The 20,874-nt window shown below is 41.8% G+C and overlaps 1 protein-coding gene across 2 annotated transcripts in view; it reads left to right on the top strand.

Moving 5' to 3' along the window:
• The window catches only part of ephb2b (eph receptor B2b), a 237,268-nt gene that overhangs the window by 21,152 nt on the left and 195,242 nt on the right, over positions 1 to 20,874 (top strand). The gene's annotated exons all lie outside the window — the stretch shown is intronic.

Genomic DNA, 20,874 nt, shown 5'->3' on the forward strand with positions numbered 1-20,874 from the left:
AGTGTAACCGAGTGGATTTGAACCTGGGAGCATAGGATCCACCGGCGGCTGTACTAACCAGCTAAGCTAAAAGGTTCAACCAGTTAGCAGGTGCTGGTTGACTGCGACTGACTCATCAGTAGTCTACGGTCATCCTCCCTCTGAGAAGTGCGTCCACGCACGTTATTTTGTCCACACGTGCACTTTCCCACGGTTAAGGCACTGAGATCCCGCCCCAATTGCTACGTAAAAACCTGGATACAGATTCACAGGGCACCACCGCTGCCACCAATGTAACCGAGTGGATTTTGCACTAACCAGCTGAGTTGAAGGGTCCGACCCGTTAGCAGGTACTGGTTGACTGCGACCGACTCATCAGTAGTAGGATAGACTAACCCTTCATTCATAAACTCCCACATAGAGCCGCATTCGCCCGGTTGGAATTAAAGTTCTTAAGGCTGTGGCTAGACAGTGTTTTAGCCTCACTATCCATCTCGTAGAAACGGCTTTAAGGACTTTGGCTTCACATTTCTTGAGGGTCACTTAAAGATAGCAATTGAAGTTTTTTCCTTTTCTTCCCTCTTTGTATTTTGCTCCGTAATCAGTTTCAAACGAGAGCCGGGTCTTTAGTGGGCTCGGTTGATTCTGCCAAAAAGCCTCTTACTGAGTAGATTAATAGTTCATGAGGGTTCATTCATAGAATCTCAACAGAATGGGATACGTTTGGAGAATCCTATTTGGTTTATGTGCATTTCCTTTTGATAAGCTCATAAATGTTTAGTGTTAAGTAGAGAGCCTTATTCCAAGACAAAAACACTATTTTCAAACAACACTGTAGGTTAGAGATAAATAATGGGCTACAGTTCTGTCAAATTAGTTAATGTCATTATTCAAAGGTACCGTCTGCATTATGGCATCTACAACATGTTAGAATTGTTATGGACACACTTACTGGAGGTTTCATGGCAGTCCAGCAATCATGCTCAGGGTTAATTTAATGACTGTACTCCACCGAACACTATTCCACAATCCTTATCCTACGTGAAACATGTGTACAGCAGCTGGGATCATTCACAACATTTCACGACAACAAATGCTCATGTGAAAATGCCAAATTGATAGGAATGACATTCCTACTCTGTACATTATTGGTCGTTGTGCATGCCATGTATGCCTTAAAATGGCTAAGAAAAACCGTTGATGATGTCATGATGCAAAAATGTATCTGTTTGATGAGTTAGAAAACTGGTGTGTGAATGTTGAATGGTCTGTATTTATATAGCACTTTTATCCAAAGTGCTTTATAACGTATGGCGCCGAAGGGTCTCTTCCGCCTAACCCTAACCTTAACCCTAACCTTAACCTTAACCTTAACCCTAACCCTAACCTTAACCCTAACTCTAAGCATAACCCACTTCGAAAGAGGGCCAAAGCATAACCACTTTGAAGCAGAGAATATATATGTACAAGGCGGAAGAGACTAGGGGTGGGAATCGCCAGAGACCTCGCGATACGATACTCGATATATCGCAAACATTGCGATATTTATTTATTTATTTTTGTATACATTTATATTTATTTTTTACTGCAAAGTAAAACTGTCAACATGTTTTATCTAATAAAATAAAGTTCAGTCTGTTCATCTCACTTCAATAATTTTTATTGCAGAACATGGTATTTTCTCAAGCAGACAGATGTAAACACTGTAATCTGTGTTGCATGTACCTGACAAACTGAACTGTTTGTATTACAGTCATATTCCAACTTAACTGAATGCACGTGTGTGTGTGGACTACTGTACTATTACAGGTATTGAAATGAACAATGCAACTTCCTTATACATTTTTTTAATTTTTTTTATGAATAATTAAATATCGATACTGTATCGATACAGTATCGCCACGCAAAGTATCGCGATACTACTACGTATCGATCCCCCCCCCCCCCACCCCCAGAAGAGACCCTTCGGCGCTTAAACCAATCAGAGAGGGTATTTGCTGTACGCGGCTAGCCAATCAGAGAGCGTCTTCGCACACATAGGCTACGGAAAAAAATCACGCCGGGGGAACACCACTTGGCAGGCCCAAAGCATCTGATTGGTTATTTATGCAGGGAGCTGTTGTTTTTGGCCAATCAGAGTGGTGTTCCCGGGGTCCCATTGGAAAACTAAAACCACCACAGTGTTCCTCGTCAAAAAGTACTTTTGACGAGGAAGGTAAGGTGCAAAACAACCTGCCGATCAGAATCTGGGAAATCCTTTTATATATATATATTCTTTTAGATATAAACTGGTGGTGCCTCTGGGAGTCTGTGGAAAGCCATTGTTCCTACTGCAACTTTAAATGGAGAGATTCGAAGTTCTGTGTTTCCTTTGGTATGTTTTTTGTTTCATTATTAATCAGTAGCTGCATAGGAATGAGGAGCCTCACATTGTTGAGTGCACAGTAGTAGGGCCCTCATGTTGTGATCCCTATGCAAATCATTCCTCCTCCTTTACCACGTTGGCTCTGCCATAATAGTGATGGGCCACAGTCACCTTTCAGTGGGGCTTAACATTTTGGCTGATCTAGAGTAGAGGGTCAGAAATAGTTGCATGTGTACTGTGATGTGGTTCTACTCTGTCTCTCCCTCACTTTTTTTGAAATGTTCTGTACATTTAGTCCTCTTTGTCTTTCTCCTCTTAACTCATTGACTGCCACGCTGTTTTCCCATATTTACTCCCTGGCGCCAGCGTTATTGACCATTTTCACGATGTTTGCGGACCCATCGTATATTCAATATTATAGCTATGGAGACAATAGTATGGCTCATTTGACAGGCACTATATATAGTCCAACAGGGACAAACCAGTTCATTTCTTCGTTTTACGAAGCTGCGATCGTTTTAGGTTCGGTAAAATATAGGGGTGTAACGGTACGCGAATACGTACGAGAGGGAACTAGGTAGCGGGGCTCTATTACTTTTAACATGTGCTTAAACCCTGTGTTCTCGACAACGGAGATCTGCTGTGACTGTGATGCAAGGCTTTATTGCGAACTTTAGCACACATTTGAAACGGCATCACCCGAATGTGAATATGGTACAAGGAAGAAACAGACCCTAGTGCAAACCCAGCTCCCCGTGGCATGCAAGCAGCATCTCGCTATTAATTCAGACCGGGCCAAAGCAATAACAAACGCCATAGGTGTTTTTATAACAGCAGATCTGCGACCATACTCCGTTGTCGAGAACACAGGGTTTAAGCACATAAAAGTAATAGAGCTCCGTTACCTAGTTCCCTCTCGTCCGTATTTCAGCCAGCAAGTCATACCAGCTCTGTATAAACAAGCACACGCTACAGTTGTCCACGACTTATCCAAGGCATCTGCTATATAATAATCTTCAGATTTACTTTAAGTGTTATTAGTAGGTTACAGCAGTAAGCCTTAGTTTGCTCAGTAAATTATGGCCAATTCGTTTTATATTGTTTAATACAGTTAAATAAATAAATAAATAGATAAATGAAAAGCAATTTTTTGTTTTGTATTCCCGCTCAATGGTTGGATTTGAATGAGTTAAAGGAACATGCCAACATTATTATTATGGGAAATTCTCCAGAGTCAGACAAGAAGATGGATACCAATTTCCTCTCTGTGCATTCAGTCGAAATTTTATGGAAGCGGCTAGCCTAGCTTAAAAGTCTGCGAGAGGTGTTAGTTGCAACTCACTTTTGATGCTCCAAGGTGTTTTAATTGACAAATAATAGCAGCAGATACAACATTTCGACCCTCTGGTCTTTATCAAGTATAAACACAACACAAAATTAGTTACATCTTTTTATACAGGAAATGAAATAGATTAGCTATCAGCCCCATCTGGTGATCAGGGGCGGTCCCAAGACTTGCATGTTTTTTTTTAATACATTTTATACATGATTTAGTAACAATTTATCTTTTACATTTGACATTTTTTAGAAGTAGATTTTTTAGAGAAATATATTACATATATTAGACACAGTATTAGACATAATTTAAAGATAGGCAGCAGTGTGTAAGGTACTTTCTTTGGACCCGGTCCAGGTCCTAGCCACTGAAAACACAAACAAAAACAAAAAGGGAAAAAACAAAGTCTCTATCTATTGACTGTCTCCCTCTATTAGTTAAATTTACAAATAAGGTCTAATGTCAAAGTCCTCATTGAGTCCTGTTGGTGCCATAGTTTTAAGATAATGGATCCACCATACTTCTCTCCTCAGTAGGAGATTATCTATATCTGTAAATTTTTTCTGTAAAGTGACACTGAGCACACAAACCACAACGTCGGTTTCCATCTGGCAGGTCATCTAAAAAATTGTGTGTTTTTTAGGCGGCAGGTCTGATTTGACCACAATGTCTCTGATGTTATGTGCTCTCCTGTAGACTCGTCTAGGGGGGATCTGAAAAGATGTATCCAATGTTGGATCAGAACTGAGAAGATGCCAATGTATTAGTTTGCTTAAAAAGGTTGCCTAGAGGTGAGTATTGTGTAACACACTGTATAGGTTGTGCAGAGGTAGTTTTGTTTCTTGTAGATTGTAAGCAATCTTCTTGGGTTTTATGACCTTTTAAAATCGTTTTTAAAGTATCTGTCTGTTCCTGAAAACACTCATCTGTACTACAGATTCTACGGATCCTGTAGAACTGGCTGATAGGTAAACTGTTTTTAGGGGGAGTAGGATGAAATTAATTACTTCTCAATAGAGAATTTCTGTAACAAGGTTTTCTGTATACATCCATTTGGAATGTTCCATTGTCTTTTTTGATTATAATATCTAAGAAATGTACTTGGTGTTGGTCATACTCCATAGTAAACTTTAGATGTTAATTTTTGGCATTGAGGAAATTAAATAATTGTATCAGTCATTTCATCCCCTGTCCACAGTATGCAAATTAGGGCTGTCTTAAATACTTCGAAGCTTCGTTCGATGGCACAAGCTTCGAACATTTAAAAAAAAATCGAAGTAAAATTTTTTTTTTTTTTTTCAAAAAAACAATTTTAAATCTTTTTTTTTTAACTTCAGTGTGTGTGTGTGTGTGCGCATGGGGCCATTGGGTGGGGCCGGGGGACAAATACACTGGAGGAAAGTAACCCAGCTCAGCACTGCCCAAATTATATCGTCACTATTGCCTGTTTGAAGGATATCATCCTCAAACACATATACACCACCTACACGCCTATTCTCAGTCCTTGCCCCACAATGGTGGAATGAACTACCCACCCCAGTTAGGACAGCCGAATCCCGTCCAATCTTTCGCCGTCGACTAAAGACGTACTTCTTCAACCATTATCTGAAATAAAATAAAAAAAATCTAACCCTAACTAACCTTACTGTCATGCACTTGTCCTAATAAACTAACCTACACTGTAACACGCAACACTTTGATGAATATTGTTACTTAGCTGATAGAGTTGTATCCTTCCTGATGACCTGTCTTACAGAACTTATAAGTCGCTTTGGATAAAAGCGTCAGCTAAATGACTAAATGTAAATGTGAATGTAAATGCCTTGTAGAATTCCACACATAAGAAAGAAAGATACTGGGATGAATAAACAAAATAGGAAATAAAATGTAGAAATGCATGCAATACATAAATAAATATGAATCTCCATATATGAAATAGAACATTTAGATAAGGTGCTACTGAGATGTTTTGGTGAGTTCTTTGTTTTTTTGTGGAAGTAGCCCTTCTTAAAAATGCATGAACATTCACTGATAATTGGTCTGTAGTGGAGTCTACAAGGTCTACATTGCCGGACCTTGTAGACTGACATAATTCTGTGCATAGTTTAGTCTACACAGGCCATATTTCAAATAATCAAAATCTTACTTCATTCATCTTAAACATTCTTGATTTGGGGGATTGGTAGTTCCCATGAAATCTGAAGTTGTTCAAACGACAACAGCGATCCACCTTGAATTAAATCACACAGCCGTGTTGGCTGTGTCACAGTCACGAAAGGGGCTACTTAATTCATTAATCCAATCCACTTTATTTATAGAGCACATTTAAAAACAAAAAAGTTTACCAACGTGCTGTACAAGTCCCACAACATAAGATAATAAAAAAATAAAAAAATATTATAAAAAAAAAAATTATTAAATTTTTTTTAAATTCAAAGCTTCGAATTAAAATCGAAGCTCGGCCCCGAAGCTTCGATTGCCAAAAAGAAATTCGAAGGTCAGCCCTAATGCAAATATCATCTCTTTTCCACATCTTAATGTATGGTAAAAACACATTTTCTGTAGAGTTGAATACATAATTCTGCTAAAAAAGACCCATATAAATATTGGCTCTGGACGGGCTGGCTTTGCTTCCCATACTCACGCCTTTGATTTGTAGATAGTTCTCATCTTGGAACATGAAGTAGTTATGCATGAGTAGAGTCTCTGTCAGTTCTATAAGAACATGTGTTTCTTTGTAGGAACAGTGTCAGAGCTTCTAGAGCCCCTGTATGGGGTACTGAGGTGTACAGGGATTCGATGTCCAAGCAGGCCATGTAGGTCACAGTGGTCGGATCCTGGACGGACTTCAAAGTCTTAAGTAGGTCTGTTGAATCCTGTGTGAAGGATGGGAGAGATTTCACGATTGGTTGTAGGAAGAAGTCCACATAGGAAGAGATATTTTCAGAGAGATTCTATTGCTGCCACTATTGGTCTACCTTTAGGTTGAACAGGATCTTTATGAACTTTTGGCAGGCAATAGAAAACTGGAGTCATTGAATGATCTATCTTCAGAAAGTCCTATTATTTTTTGGTCAAGAGGCCATTGTCCAACCAATTCTTTATTGATGATGATTTTTTTTTTTTTTAATATCTGTTGGATTTCCAGAACGTTTTCTGTAATGCTTAGCATCTCCTAACTGACGGTGCACTTCCTTCTCATAATCACTCCTATTTTGAACAACAATAGCCCCTCCTTTGTCTGCATTTTTCACAATCAAAGCGGTATCTTTAGAAAGATTGTTTAATGCTTCCCTTTCTTCCTTCGATAGGTTGTTATATACCTTATATTCTTTTCTGTTCTTAAGAGTATTTCTGACATCTTGTTCTACCAATCTGCAATAGGTGTCAACAGATGCATTTCTATGTTTCGGTGGAATAAAAGTGGATTTTCCACGAAATTTACTAGAGTTCTCTGGTGTTTTATTTTCACTAATTATTGAATCCATTGTAGTTGGTCTATCATCCTTATTACGTTTTTTTTTTTTTTATTGGTCTTTTTCCCCCTCCATTTTTCCTCCGATTTTCTCCCATCCCAATGTTAGTCGTATGCCAATTCCCAGTCCCTTCCTGATCGCTGCGCACTTACCCCCCACAGTCAGATCATCTGGGAGAGTGGAGGCTACCACGTGCTTCCTCCGACACACGTCCAGCCAATCACCGCTTCTTTTCACCTGGCAGCGCGGATTCTCATTGAGAGGGCGTAGCGTGTGGGAGGACCACACTATCCCCCTCACGTCCAATCCGCGCTTAGCAGGCGCCCCGACCGAACTGTAGGAGTCGCTGTTTACAACGACCCGGACCCACCCCGCCAGCTTCTCCCACCCTCTGATACAGCCAATTGTATCAGTGCAGACGGCCAGCCAAGCTGGTGACAACCCCGGAGCTGTGAGCTGGATTCGAACAGGCAAATCCAGCTCAGCTCCGGGGCTGGTGACGAACGCAATCTCCGCTCGGCCACCTAACCGCCCTCATCCTTATTACTCTTAAAGAATTCTCTTAGTCTTATAGATCGAAAGAATTTGTGAAAGTCAATGATTGTGTTAAATTCATTACAGTCAGTCGTTGGCACAAAGGATAGGCCTTTTTTAAGGGCTGACTCACAAGCAGTAGAGAGGGGTTTGTCACTCAGGTTCATGATGTTAATTATCTCATGGAGCTCCGGGTGTTGTAGTACGTCCTCTGGCCTCCGGCTCTTCCTCTGCCCCCTGCGGCATTTCTTCCTCGTCCTCGTCCGTGTCTGGCCTCCTCGGTTCTGGCCGGCGCCTCGTTCTAAAAAAGCGGCCCTGTTTGACGTGGGTCCGCTGGTCTCTGAAGTTGTGTCAAGATCTGTAGTGGATGAGTGAATCACGTCATTGGCAGTGAGAATATATTCTTCTTTCTTGTCCTTTGGGATTCTCCACATATAAACTTAATTATTTTCATAATCTTTTGCATCTCTTTGGAATTTCCACACTTTCCTTGCTTTTCTTTCTTTCTCCACTTTACTTTTGTATTCCTCCAATTCATTTTTTATATCCGTGATGGCCTGGATATCCATGTTCTCAATGATTTTCATATGATCTTGTATTGAGGCACGTACAGATATTAGCTGAGTTGTTAGCTCTTCAATCGTTAATGCCATTAAATCAAAGGAACATTTATTGGTGATTTCGCACCATTTTTGGCAGAACGTTTCATTTTCCTTATCGATCATAGGGCTCTTTTCCAATCTCAGTCCTTTTGGGATACGTTTGTGTGTGAGATAGTCACTGAGCATCACGGCATGTAGAAACAGTCTTGTTTCCTTGTTGTAGAGTTTTCTTAATGTCTTTCGTGCCATCGTTGTGGTGTTGGTTTCTGTCGCCTGAGCCAATTGGCCATCAAACAACATCTCTTTTAGAAGGATTCTTTCAATATCTTCCGTGGAGTATTCTCGTGTGTTGTGGAGAAGATAACTAGTATCTTATCTTACTAGTTCTATGTACTACTGTTTCTACAGTTTGGCTCAGCACCAAGGAACGGAGGATGTGTTTTATACATTTTTTCTGAGAGGTGTTAGTTGGCCAACACCTAGGCTAGCTACTAGAGTTGTAACGGTACACAAAAAACACGGTTCGGTACGTACCTCGGTTTTGAAGTCATGGTTCGGTATGGGTTTTCTGTACAGTGGGGGAAAGTTTGGCTTTCCATGTTCCACTCAGGGGTGATGTAGTGTGCAGTAACTGTTAAGTAGGGCTGCCAATGAATATTCTATATTAAAATCAATAATCGGCTTGTTAAAAAATTCAATTCAAAATAAATAAAACAAATAATTATATTAGATTGTGAAAAATACAGCCCCCGGTGGGCGTGGCCTGAATGCGCTGCATGGCGGATAGGAGACACACAATGTCATTGTGCTGAACAACGTGTGAGTAGGAATGAACAACAACAACAACAACCGCGACCACCGGTCGCGAAGACAGTGATTTGCACTCTGAGCAATCTCAAGCCCCAGTTGGAAATACTTCAGATTTTGATTATCTTGTGGAACCTCGAGACAGTTTTATGCAAGCTATGTAAACTACAGCTGGCATACATTTTTTTATGCTAAAGCTATTTTGGGAGTTCTAGCATCAAGAATGTAACTAGCCTACTTTTCTGTTTTAGCACTTAATGTAATGTAAATCATCCCTCATGTTTATCACACATTGTTCTGAGGCACGTTGCTGTGTATGAATGTCCGTTCTATATGCCGTAATTAGGGCTGTACCGAATACAGGGAGCGAAATTAACTTTTTGACTCACCGGCCAGTGGCGGGTAGATGGGAAGAATCTACCCGCCAAGCATATTTCTTACCTGCCAACTTTTTTTTGATAAAAAAAAAATTATTATTATTTTATATATTTTTTTTTAATAATATATATATATTATATAATCATACTTGTGATTGTGTTATCTGCGAGACATCGCCACCTCGCTGTCTGCAAACAGCTCCACTGTCTGTGTGTATACTCGAGTGGCCTCCAGCTCCAGCAAGGATTCTCCGGCGCTGCAGCTGGGCCCTAAACGCTACATTCAGCATGCAAAAGGATTCTCCTGAGCTACAGCTGGACCCTATTCAGCAGCGATGTAAGCCAGGGACTCGAATACGCATGTTGTTGTTGTAGGACATTGATGTCAGGAGCTTTCTGTAGCTACTGCTGGATGGCGTTGGGACAACGCCTCAGTGAACTATTTAGTTTACTGCAACATTTCGTAGTGACTAGTGAGCTACCTAGCCAACGGAGGTATTATGCACTGGACTATTGCATTTGTTGATGTCGGGAGCTATCCGTAGCTAGCCGGCTGGATAACGTTACACAATGCCTCATGTATTAAACTAAGTGAATAGTTGACTGGGTCATTTTGTAACGGTAGCTAACGTTATCGCCACCACGCAACAAGTCAAAATGCTCGCTATCTGCAAACAGCTCCACTGTCTGTGTGTATACTCGAGTAGCCTCCAGCTCCAGCAAGGATTCTCCGGCGCTGCAGCTGGACCCTACTGGAGCTAACGTGTACTAGGTAGCTACCTATCCAACGGAGGTATTATGCACTACTAGACTTGCTGGAGCATTTGTTGCTATCAGTAGCTAGCCGGCTAGATAACGGACAATGCCTCAGTATTAAACTAAAAGTGAATAGTTGACTGGGTCATTTTGTAACGGTAGCTAACGTTAGAGCAGTCAGCAGACTGCCCGGCCCGACTCTAGCCTCTCTGTTTACATGGGGTTGGGAGGGGCTGGAGGAGGGAGGAGCAGCGCGTTGCATGTCTGTGTGCTTGAGACAGCGAGTGAGAACTCCGCTAAGAATTGGATCATGTTATTCGATCGGTTTTCACATGACTATTTCGTTGCCCGCCACATGGCGGACAGACCTCTCAGTCCCACCCGCCAAATGTAAAATCTGCCCGCAAATGGCGCTTGGCGGGCTTTAATTTCGCATCCTTAACCGAATAGTTCGAAGCTTCGAAGCTTTGTTCATAATGTTGACATTCGAATTCTAAATCAACATTCAAATTTTTTATTTTGAATACAAAAAATGTCAAATATGTTTTCAAATATATTTTTTTAATATTCATTCTGTTTAAACCAATGGGGATTTTCTTCACAGTTGCAGATAAAGATTAGGCTACACTAAATTATAGTATTATACTATTATAGTATATGACTCGTCATAAAAATTCAAATAAAACATTTATTATAAATGATGTATTGTAGCCTATCTGCATCCGCTTGGCACTCGGCGCTCCAAGACGTCACCATCACTTTCGTACCAATCGTGCCCTTATTCGATTATTTATGTTGACGAAACTGATGAGTTATATTCATTAGAAAGTTGATTTAATAAAAAAATACTAATTTAATCAGATTAATCACTTTATAAGATTTTTTGGATTATGTCATAAAATATGACGACAGACATTCGAAGCTTCGTTCGAATACTTCAATAGAAGCTGTTAAAAAATGACATTTGGTACAGCCCTATAGCCGTAATCATTCATTCATTATCATTCATTTGATTTCTGAGAGACAGCCCCTTCTCAATCTAGCACCAATTCCACCTCATGCACTGAGGGTGTGTGTGTATTTGCCACACTATGAGGCTATGCTAAATTACAGGTAATCTCTCAGTGCAGGGCTGTACGCTAAGCTTTTTCACTAGGGGCACAGTTTTTTTTATAAAAACTTTACCATTATAGTGCAAGAAAATATTTTCCTCCTGCCTCATTACTGTGGTCCTTTTATTTAACATTTAAGTGCTTTTGTTTTCAGGTTTGTATCTTTTATAATGAACCAACTGAAGTATTACCACAGCTGCAAACATTTCTTCAGTGTTCATTAGGGATGAGTATCGTTAGGATTTTATCGATACTACTACTCTTATCGATACTGCTTAACGGTTCAGTACTTTATCGATACTCTTATCGGTTCTTTTTGATTATTTTGCAAGAAAAAAAAACAATTAATTAAGAACAGAATCGACATTGCTTTATTATGTATAACTTTATAAATAAATATAATAAATAAATATTATTTCTTCAGCAACAGCAGCAGCAATGTTCTTTTATATAACGTTATGTAAGGGATAATGTATAGCTACGAGGTCATTGTCGCAAAATAATTGACCGACACGGAGTTTAAAATACCGAGCCGCCTCGGCGAGGTGTTTTAAACGTCAGTGAAGGTCAATTATTTTGCGACAATGATCGAGTATAGCTATACATTATCCCGCTTATTACATGGCTAACTTACTAACAATATACCTAATTCATTTTACATCGACTCGCAACACTGGTTCTGGGCTTCTGGCTCCGCTCGTCGCTCCGCCCCCTGTCATCGCCGGCAGCTTCCCCGGCAGCACTGATGTCAGTGGGCTTGATTGCGAACAGCTGCGCACAGCGGTCATTATTGTGGGCTTGATTGCGAACAGCTGCGCACAGCGGTCATTATTGTTCCACAGCGGTCATTATTGTCTGATAACTGACCTCTGACGCGCGCTATTGACCAATCACAAGCAAGCATTTCGGCGAATGTGAAAACGCCATGTAATAAATAAAAATAAATATTATAGCTAGGGTGAAGGGACTTTGGGCTTGGCTGGGACCGGTGGTGGTAGAGGGAGGAGGGGTGGGCCTGGACATGGTGGCTGCAGCCTCAGCCTGACGATCTATAAAAAGTTGTCATCTTTCAAATATATTTGTAGCTAAACAATTAGCTAAGCAATTATATTTTATTTATTAGCCTATTCGTAATAATTTGTTATTAGCCTAGCTAACTCCGTATCTTGGTTTACCTGCAGCGGACGTGGATGGAGATGGAACACTGCGAGCAAAGCAGTCGAAAACGGTGCATTTCTGCACACGAATGTTATGTTTTGACAACAGATGTTTAAAAAAAAAATAACATTTTATAATCCTCTTTTTCTCCGCCTGATTTTCTATTTTTCTCCCCATCCCAATTGAGTCGTTATGCCAATTCCCCCCCTCCCCTACCTGGTTGTTGTGCACATGTTCCTCCTACTGGTCGGTACAAGGGAACCCTGAAGTCCACCACATGCTTCCTCCGACACATGTGGAGACAGCCAGTGGCTCTCTTTTCATCTGGCAGCGAGGACTCTCATTGGTGACGCGTAACGCGTGGGAGGTCAAGCTGCCTTCACCATTTCCTGCCTTTCGCTGAGCAGGCGCCCAGACCTGACCTGTAGGCGTCGCTGTCCACAACGCCAGATTACCACCCACGACTTCCCTCCCCCTAACTCAGCCAAATGAGTTAGTATGACGACCGGCCCAAGCCGCAGGGCAATGCTGACTCCGGGAGTCGAGACCTGACAACAGATATTTTGACAAATTGCTTGTATTGCCACTCTTACTTGCAAATGTTTTATTGCACTTGTGGCAACGTGCGTTGTCGGCATCGATTTTTTTTTTTTTTTTTAGTCTACCTTTTCTCCCATTTTTCTATTTTTCTCCTATCCCAATTTTGTATTGTCCAATTCTACCCTCCCCTGTCTCGAACGCATGCCTCCCACTGGCCGGCTGCAATGTGGACGAAGTCTTGCATCACGTGTCCCCTCCGGTACACGAGGAGGCAGCCGTCGCATCTTTTCACCTGCACAGCGCGATCTCTCAGCGGCGAGGGTCTGCGTGGGAGGGACACGCCGCCCCCGTTGCTTCCTGATTCTGCTGCGCAGGCGCACCAACCAACCTGTAGGAGTCGCTGTCCACAACGTCCGATCCCCACCCACCAGCTTCCCACCCCTAACACTGCCAATTGTGTTAGTATGAACGACCAGCCAAGCTGGTAGCAATGCCGAGAGCTGGGCTCGAACCCAGCATCTCCTGCATTAGTGGCGAGCGCCTTGCCCACTGCGCCACTTAGCCGCCCCGGCATCGACTTTTGTAAAGTGTACCCAGACTTTAGAGCGTTTCGTTCTCTCCGCCATGATGAGCGCATGCAGAGCTCTGTCTGTGTGCAGCGCGCTTCAACACGGAGCCACACACCTCAAGTACCCGTATGTGCATTTATGTGAGTGTCGCTCGCGAGTGTGTGTAAACTAACAGCCCCGCTTCTCCTGCAGACAGAGCGAGACAGAGAGAGGAGAGATAGTTCGCAACATTTAAATTCCTTGAAAAAAAGACTCTGGGTGGCATCCCTACTCGCAAGAGTGCCCCCAAATATTTTTCTCTACTCGCACAGGCAAAATTCTGCCGCAATATGCTATGTCCTCGTCGCACTGTACAGCCCTGCAGTGTTGTGCGTGGGCTGAACGAACAACATCCGGCCCTTTGCGCAAGTTATATTTTGGGAAGGGGTGAACTTGGGAGTTTTTAATACAATTCTGCATGCAAGAAAAGGTTCTGCACGTGCGTTCCGTTAGTTAGTGGTTAACGTACTGTTGCATTCGTTCGGTACACCGAAGGTCCAGTACTGAAACGGTTCGGTACGGATACGTGTACCGTTACACCCCTAGCCGCTACGCATCAGCCTTCATTATTTTGTGCTAAACTAGGATAACTTTCTACTGAACCCACAGAGAGGAAATTGGTATCTATCTTCGTGTCTGACTCTCTATTTTCTCAATTTTCTCCCCAAAGTAGTCATTATGCCAATTCCCCACGTCTGTCACGGTCCTGGCCGTTGCACTATCCTCTGTCGGTCTAGGGAGGGTGTAGACTACCACAGGCCTCCTCCAATACATGAGGAGTCGCCAGCTGCTTCTTTTCACCTGACAGCGAGGAGTTTCACTGGGAGAGCGTAATGCGTGTAGAGGTTCACACTATCTCCCCAGATCCCCTCCCCACTGAATAGGCGACCAGTAGGAGTCGCTAATGCAACAAACAGGACAAATACGACTTTCCACCCACGAACACTGCCAATTGTGTCTTAGAACGTCTGACAAAAGACGGAAGTACAGCTACCGGGAATTGAACCAGTCTCTGCGGTGGTAGACGAGTGCTTAGACCTCTACACTACACATACGTCCCCACAATGTTGCCATGTTCCTTTAACTATCTAATCCAATCAATGCTAATAACAGCAATGCTGCTGCTCATTTGTGTTCTGTACAATGTGTGCAGCGCTTTACAGCCTCCCAGCCACTGCCAGAGGAACGCGGCTGGGTAGGAGTTGAATGTGATTTTTCAAAGAAGGGCCATCTGCACGAAGGGTCTCGTGAAAGCAACATAACGCTTTTGTGTGTGGGTGACGACGAGCTGGTGAACACTCAGTTTCCCTGAGTGAATTAACCTGCCTTGACACACTCCCTGTCTCAGACCCTCAGACAGTGAGGAGTTCAATCACATCGTCTCCATCATGAGCTGTTAGTTCCTCCCAGCTCCCCAGCCAGTTGACTCAAGGCAGATTGTACAGTATAACCTATACAACATTCATGGTCCATGAACAGGGGGAGAGGGACTCTCTGCAAACAATAATGAAATATCGTTGTTGGGAGACTGGTATGCTGAATTGAATGTAACAAACAGCCTTTTTCCTGAGCAGGGCATTTAAATATGCTCATCGTTCAAACCATTGTTTGGCAGCAGACCGGGAGTCCCAGCAAATGCCTTGCAGAGGCACATGATAATGTTTGGTCCAAGAACTGTGGGGAGGGAACATCACGTCTAATCCTCTCATTAAAGAGAGAGAAGTGAGCATCTGACTCTCCCACTCCTTGTACCCCCTTCAACCCCTTGTATCAGGTGATGAGCTCGGCTGGGTCGCTTTTTTTTGGACACTATAGAAGAGGATGCAAGGGTGCATTTTAAACTGGGGTCATCATCACTGTACGGTCATCTAGGGATGGGCATTTTAAAGAAAAATCCAGATCGATTGATCGCATGCTATACTCGATTGATCGTGTATTACTTGGAAGGAAAATATTAGAATTTAGTTTTTTTACTTATTTTTGTTCATTCACGTATATATGTTTAAGGAAACCAACAAACAGTTATAATCGTACACATACATGTGAAAAGATATGTTAAAAAAAAGAAAAAAAATCATAAAAATATATAATTTCGATTTTATTTTTTTTGTGATTTTTCTCATACTGTAGCTATGAGTAATCGATTACTCACTCCAATCCCTACGGTCATCATGCATTTGTAATGCTCACACTCTGTCTAGTCCAGTTTTATAATTAGTAAGGAGACATACACACAGATTATGCATCTCCGATGAGTGACTTTTAACATTCAGTGCTCTCGATGGAGAATATGTGCCCCTGCCGATAACAGGGATTTCATACACAGTAAACTGTGTATCCATCACTGGGGAATACAAGGCACAACATACAGTATAAGCGCCATGGGATGCGTTTTAAGCTGGAAGGGAAACAAAGCAAGGGTCGATGATACTGTTGACTCCACCCTGTGCACTAATCCAACACAAACGTTGTATGGCCTACTAGCCTTTATGGATTATATGCACTGGAGCTGTTATTCCACTGCTCCACTTTTCACTCCTCGCATCACACATAGGATAGATGCAGAGAGGGAAAGAGAGAGGAAGAAAGAGGACGACGAGGGTTGTCATATTCCAAGGCAATGGTACTGAACTAGGGCTGGGCAATTAATCCAAAAAAAAATCGCGATCTCGATTCATAGACCTATCTCATTTCTAAGTTATGACGATTTTTTTATATATATATATATATATATAAAAAAAAAAGTATTACTTTATTTTATTTATTTTTTACTTTTTACTTTACTTTTTAAATGATTTTATTGGAAAAATAAGAATCGTGAGAGAATCATGATCTCAATTCTTAGAGAGAAAAATCGTGATTCACATTTTAGCAAGAATCGCCCAGCCCTATACTGAACCCACGAGGGAAGACGGCACTGCAAGGGATGTTCCAGGGCAGAGCGGCTTTCATGTAAACTACTCCAGGATCGGTGGGGGATTTGGCCCGCTCTGCTTAATCGCTGCCTCCCATTACCCACTACTTGGAACCAACAACACACAGGCACAGACACTTTTATGATGCTTTGACAGAAATATACAGATTACTGCCGAGATGTCAGCTGTAAGCCACAATGTCCATTGAAGGATCACCAGACACATCTCTTAGTGAGAATGGGGGAGGACAGCTTTGTTGTGCTCGGGGGATGGATACCATAAGGAGATTGAGTATAAAGTCAGACCCATCTGAACCGGCTGGCCTTCAGAGGCTGTGGTTGTCCCAGCCAGTAGGGCTGGGCGATAGGCCTCTAAATGATATCACGATATTGTTTGTCTATGTCACGATACACAATATCACAATATTTTGACATTTCCTCTAAAGCACTTAAAGATGCTTGAGTTAACCCTTTGATGCATACAGTCATGCCAACATGATGATTATAATAGTCCCTGCAACATATGTCTGCATTAAACCATGAAGATGCTTTCAAAAATAATTAAATGTTTCTAAAAAAGAGTAGTCTACTGACACACTAATACAGACATTTCTTTATTTAAACATTAGGGATGCACCGATCCAACTTTTTCAGTCCTGATACCGATACCTGGGTTTGGGTATCGGCCGATACCGATCCGATACCCATTGTTAATATTTTTTTGTTTAAGTAAATAAATTAAAATATAAAATATTTTTTGTTTTTAAGAATTGTAAAGGATCACAAGTGTGTTTTTGATTTGTTGTAAACAAAGACAGAAAATAAACTTCATTCATTCAATTAATAAACTGTATGCCTCACTGTCACAGTGTGGAAGAGACTGGGATCATTCTTTTGTGCAAGGCAACATCAGGCTTGACTTAAAACATTACTTTCCTAACTTAGTGAAACTAAATGTAACAAATTAACATATAGATATAAATGTACTGAATTGTTATTTCTTATTTAATTTATTATTATAATAATAAAAATAATAAAAAGATGTTCTACCGATACCCGATCCAGCTATTTTAGTGATATCGGTGGCCGATACCGATACCAATATCGGATCGGTGCATCCCTAATTAACATCTAAGACAATTTATATAAAAACTCTTGGGTGCCTAAGACTTTTGCACAGTACTGTGTTTTCTCCAACATCCTACTGGTAAATAAAACACTGTAAAGGTGTGTGTGCATCATCATATATATAGTTCACGTCATCTTCAACGCGACACACACAGACAATAGAGGATTTCGAAGCTAGCTATGAAGCTATGAAACCAGTTATTAGCTCATTTACGCTAGCCGCAATGCTAACGGTTAGACCGTGAGGCTACTCTTTTTTGGAACCAGTTCGTCCACCTCGGCGCCTCCATATTCCATTGCCGTTTCTGAATAAAACATGTAGGGCTAACTTTTAAACTCGCTAAACTCTCTTCACTTCTCTCTGTTTCCTCCAAACATAACAAACACGCCTCTCTGTCTCTGGGTGTGTGTGTGTGCATGCGTGTATGTGCGTGTATGTGACGTAAGTTGGGCATGTGTGTGTGACTGTGAGAGGGAGAGATGAAAGCGCTGCCGGTAAAGCAAGTCTCATCTCAGCCGCGGCGGCTTAGAAACTGACGTGAGGGGTTGTGCAAAACATCACAATGTCCACCTATGTTTAAAAAGTGTATCGTTAATGAACTGTACCCGATATGTATTTAATATCGTCATATCACCCCCCCTACCAGCCAGCCAATCAGTCAGTCATCCAGCCAACCCCGTTAGTAAATCCATTTAACCAGGCAACCATCCAGCAAGCCAACCAACCAGCCTGCCATTTCAGAAAATCACAGATTATTTCTTAGATGCAGCGCGGGTCACAAGGCTTAGCCTCTTCTGATTTTAGTTAACCCATCTGTGTCAAATTCATGACCATGCACGTTCCACAGATGTACTGTAGTGCTGAATGGTACTTAAGTTTCAATAGAAATCCTCATTAGAATGCTTTGATAGTTGAAGGTGCCTCATGCTCTTAGAAATTGTGGGAGGGGGAGTTACAGATGTCGGTCGCCATCTTGGAAGGAACACTTACATCAGTTCGTATTGAGAAATCGCTAAACTGCAAAATGGAAAATGGAGGAAGGGATGCGGAAAAGGGGGCATTTCATATGAATGAAGAGTTCTCCTGTGATGGGCGTGACATTTTCTTCCAAATATTTCAAACTCATCTTTGAACCCAAATCAGAGTAATCCTCTCGGAACGCCGTGGCAACCGTCGAACACTCCACCCACATGACATCAACTCCACATTCTCTATAGTTAGACTTTTCTACCTTGATAACATACTGTTACCCTTTATGAAAGTGGATAGCCGTAATTATATTGATGGCCCTGTAGCGGTAACCACCATCACTTTACCACAGATAATAATAGCCACTTCCCATCCCATTGAGCATTGCTTTGTCTGCTGCTTTTTGAGCATATGACTGATTCGTTTGGATTGCAGAGTTACAGAGGTAAACAATCATTTTAGAGATATAATAACTTTCTCCGTCTCCATTGCTCACAATAATGTCTTGGGTTTCATTGTAGGGCTCTATTATGAAATAAATGCATACACTTAAGAGATTGTGATGGGAAGCAGTGCCTTGATCCCACTTTAGTCTTGATTGGTTGAGGGAAAACTTGAAGATTAATGGTGGCCCAGACAAGCCAATAAATAACACATAGGTAGCACTATTCTAAGCCTCATTCAAAAGAGTTGACTTTCTGACATTGTTGATTATGGAGCGTGGTGGAGTCATGCATGAGAGAAAGGACATGTTATACGATAACACTTAACGCAGAGTGGAAGAAGCCGCATTCAGCAATTGCCATGTATAGGCTACCTGTATGCTCCAGTATGTAAAAAATTCAGCTGCCAGGGTTCTAACCCGCACTAAACCCTGGCAGCACATCACGCCCACCCTCATCCACCTCCACTCGCTCCCCATCAAATCCTGCATCACCTACAAAACCCTCCTGTTCACCTACAAATCCCTCCACGCTCTGGCACCTCAGTACCTCACTGACCTCCTCCACCCCTACACTCAGTCACGGTCCCTGCGATCCACGGACACTGGTCAGCTCTCCATCCCCCGAACCAGACTGCGGACCTTCGGGGACAGAGCTTTCAGTGTGGCAGCTCCCACCCTCTGGAACTCCCTCCCCGCAGAACTCAGCAACGCCCCAACTCTGGAGTCTGGACTCATTCAAAAAACTGCTCAAAACCCACCCCTTCAACTTGGCCTTTAACCCCTAATTTCTCACTTTGTATGTTGTGTCTGTCCACTATGTTTGTTACTTTTGTTATTTCCCCCCCCTGTAAAGCGACCTTGGGTCTTTTGAAAGGCGCTATATAAAATTAAGCTATTATTATTATTATTATTATTATTATTATTATTATTATTATTATTATTATTATTATTATTATTATTATTATTATTATTATTATTACCTAATATCAAACCGCCAAGAATGGAGGCATTTGGATATTTGGATGCTTATCACGCTTAACATCAGCTGGTTTTGCGTTCCACCAACCTTGGTCATAAATAAAAGGTCTCACTTAAGATAGTCACAAGTCAAAGAAAGGGCTACATTTGTGGAATTTGAAAACCATCACCTATTTGTTTGCCCCACGGTTAGAGCAGATGGGGCACCTCCTTACATTCCATTCATAAACATGTTACCACTGAGTTAATCTGTTTTAGGCAGCAAGGCGATGCCGTGCATCAGCGGGTCAGATCACACACAGTGAACCCCAGTCTTCCGTGATCAGAGTTGGGGAGGAATCCCGTCTTGGGATGCGTAGTTGGATTTTCCACTTGGTTACACTTACTCAGTTAGACTCCGAACTATGAAACCAACCTTTATCTGAAAAATACCTGAAATACCTTATTGGATCAAGTATAGAGGACAATGTCACCCATGGTTGTTTGCATGCAGTTGAATGCTTTTTGTACCTTTGACACAGTAATACTGATGCGCTGTTGGAGAAAGGGGTGGCTATCTGTTCCTGTGCGTGCGCACAGTCACATGCTACTGTCTGCTCTTTTATTCATTTGGTAACAGCATCACCATCAGGCCACTGGTAATGGCAGAGCCCTCCAGCAAGGCATTGTTCACACTGTTAAAAACTGTGGGAGGAGCGTCGTACAACAACCAGCTGCTAAAAATAGCACATTTTGGCTCCTGCCAAGAAATGCTGTTTGCTTCGTTCCAGTGAAAGGGGCTGTGTTTGT

This window comes from Notolepis coatsorum (genome assembly GCF_963971535.1).
Source record: "Notolepis coatsorum genome assembly, chromosome: 6".
Taxonomy (NCBI): domain Eukaryota; kingdom Metazoa; phylum Chordata; class Actinopteri; order Aulopiformes; family Paralepididae; genus Notolepis; species Notolepis coatsorum.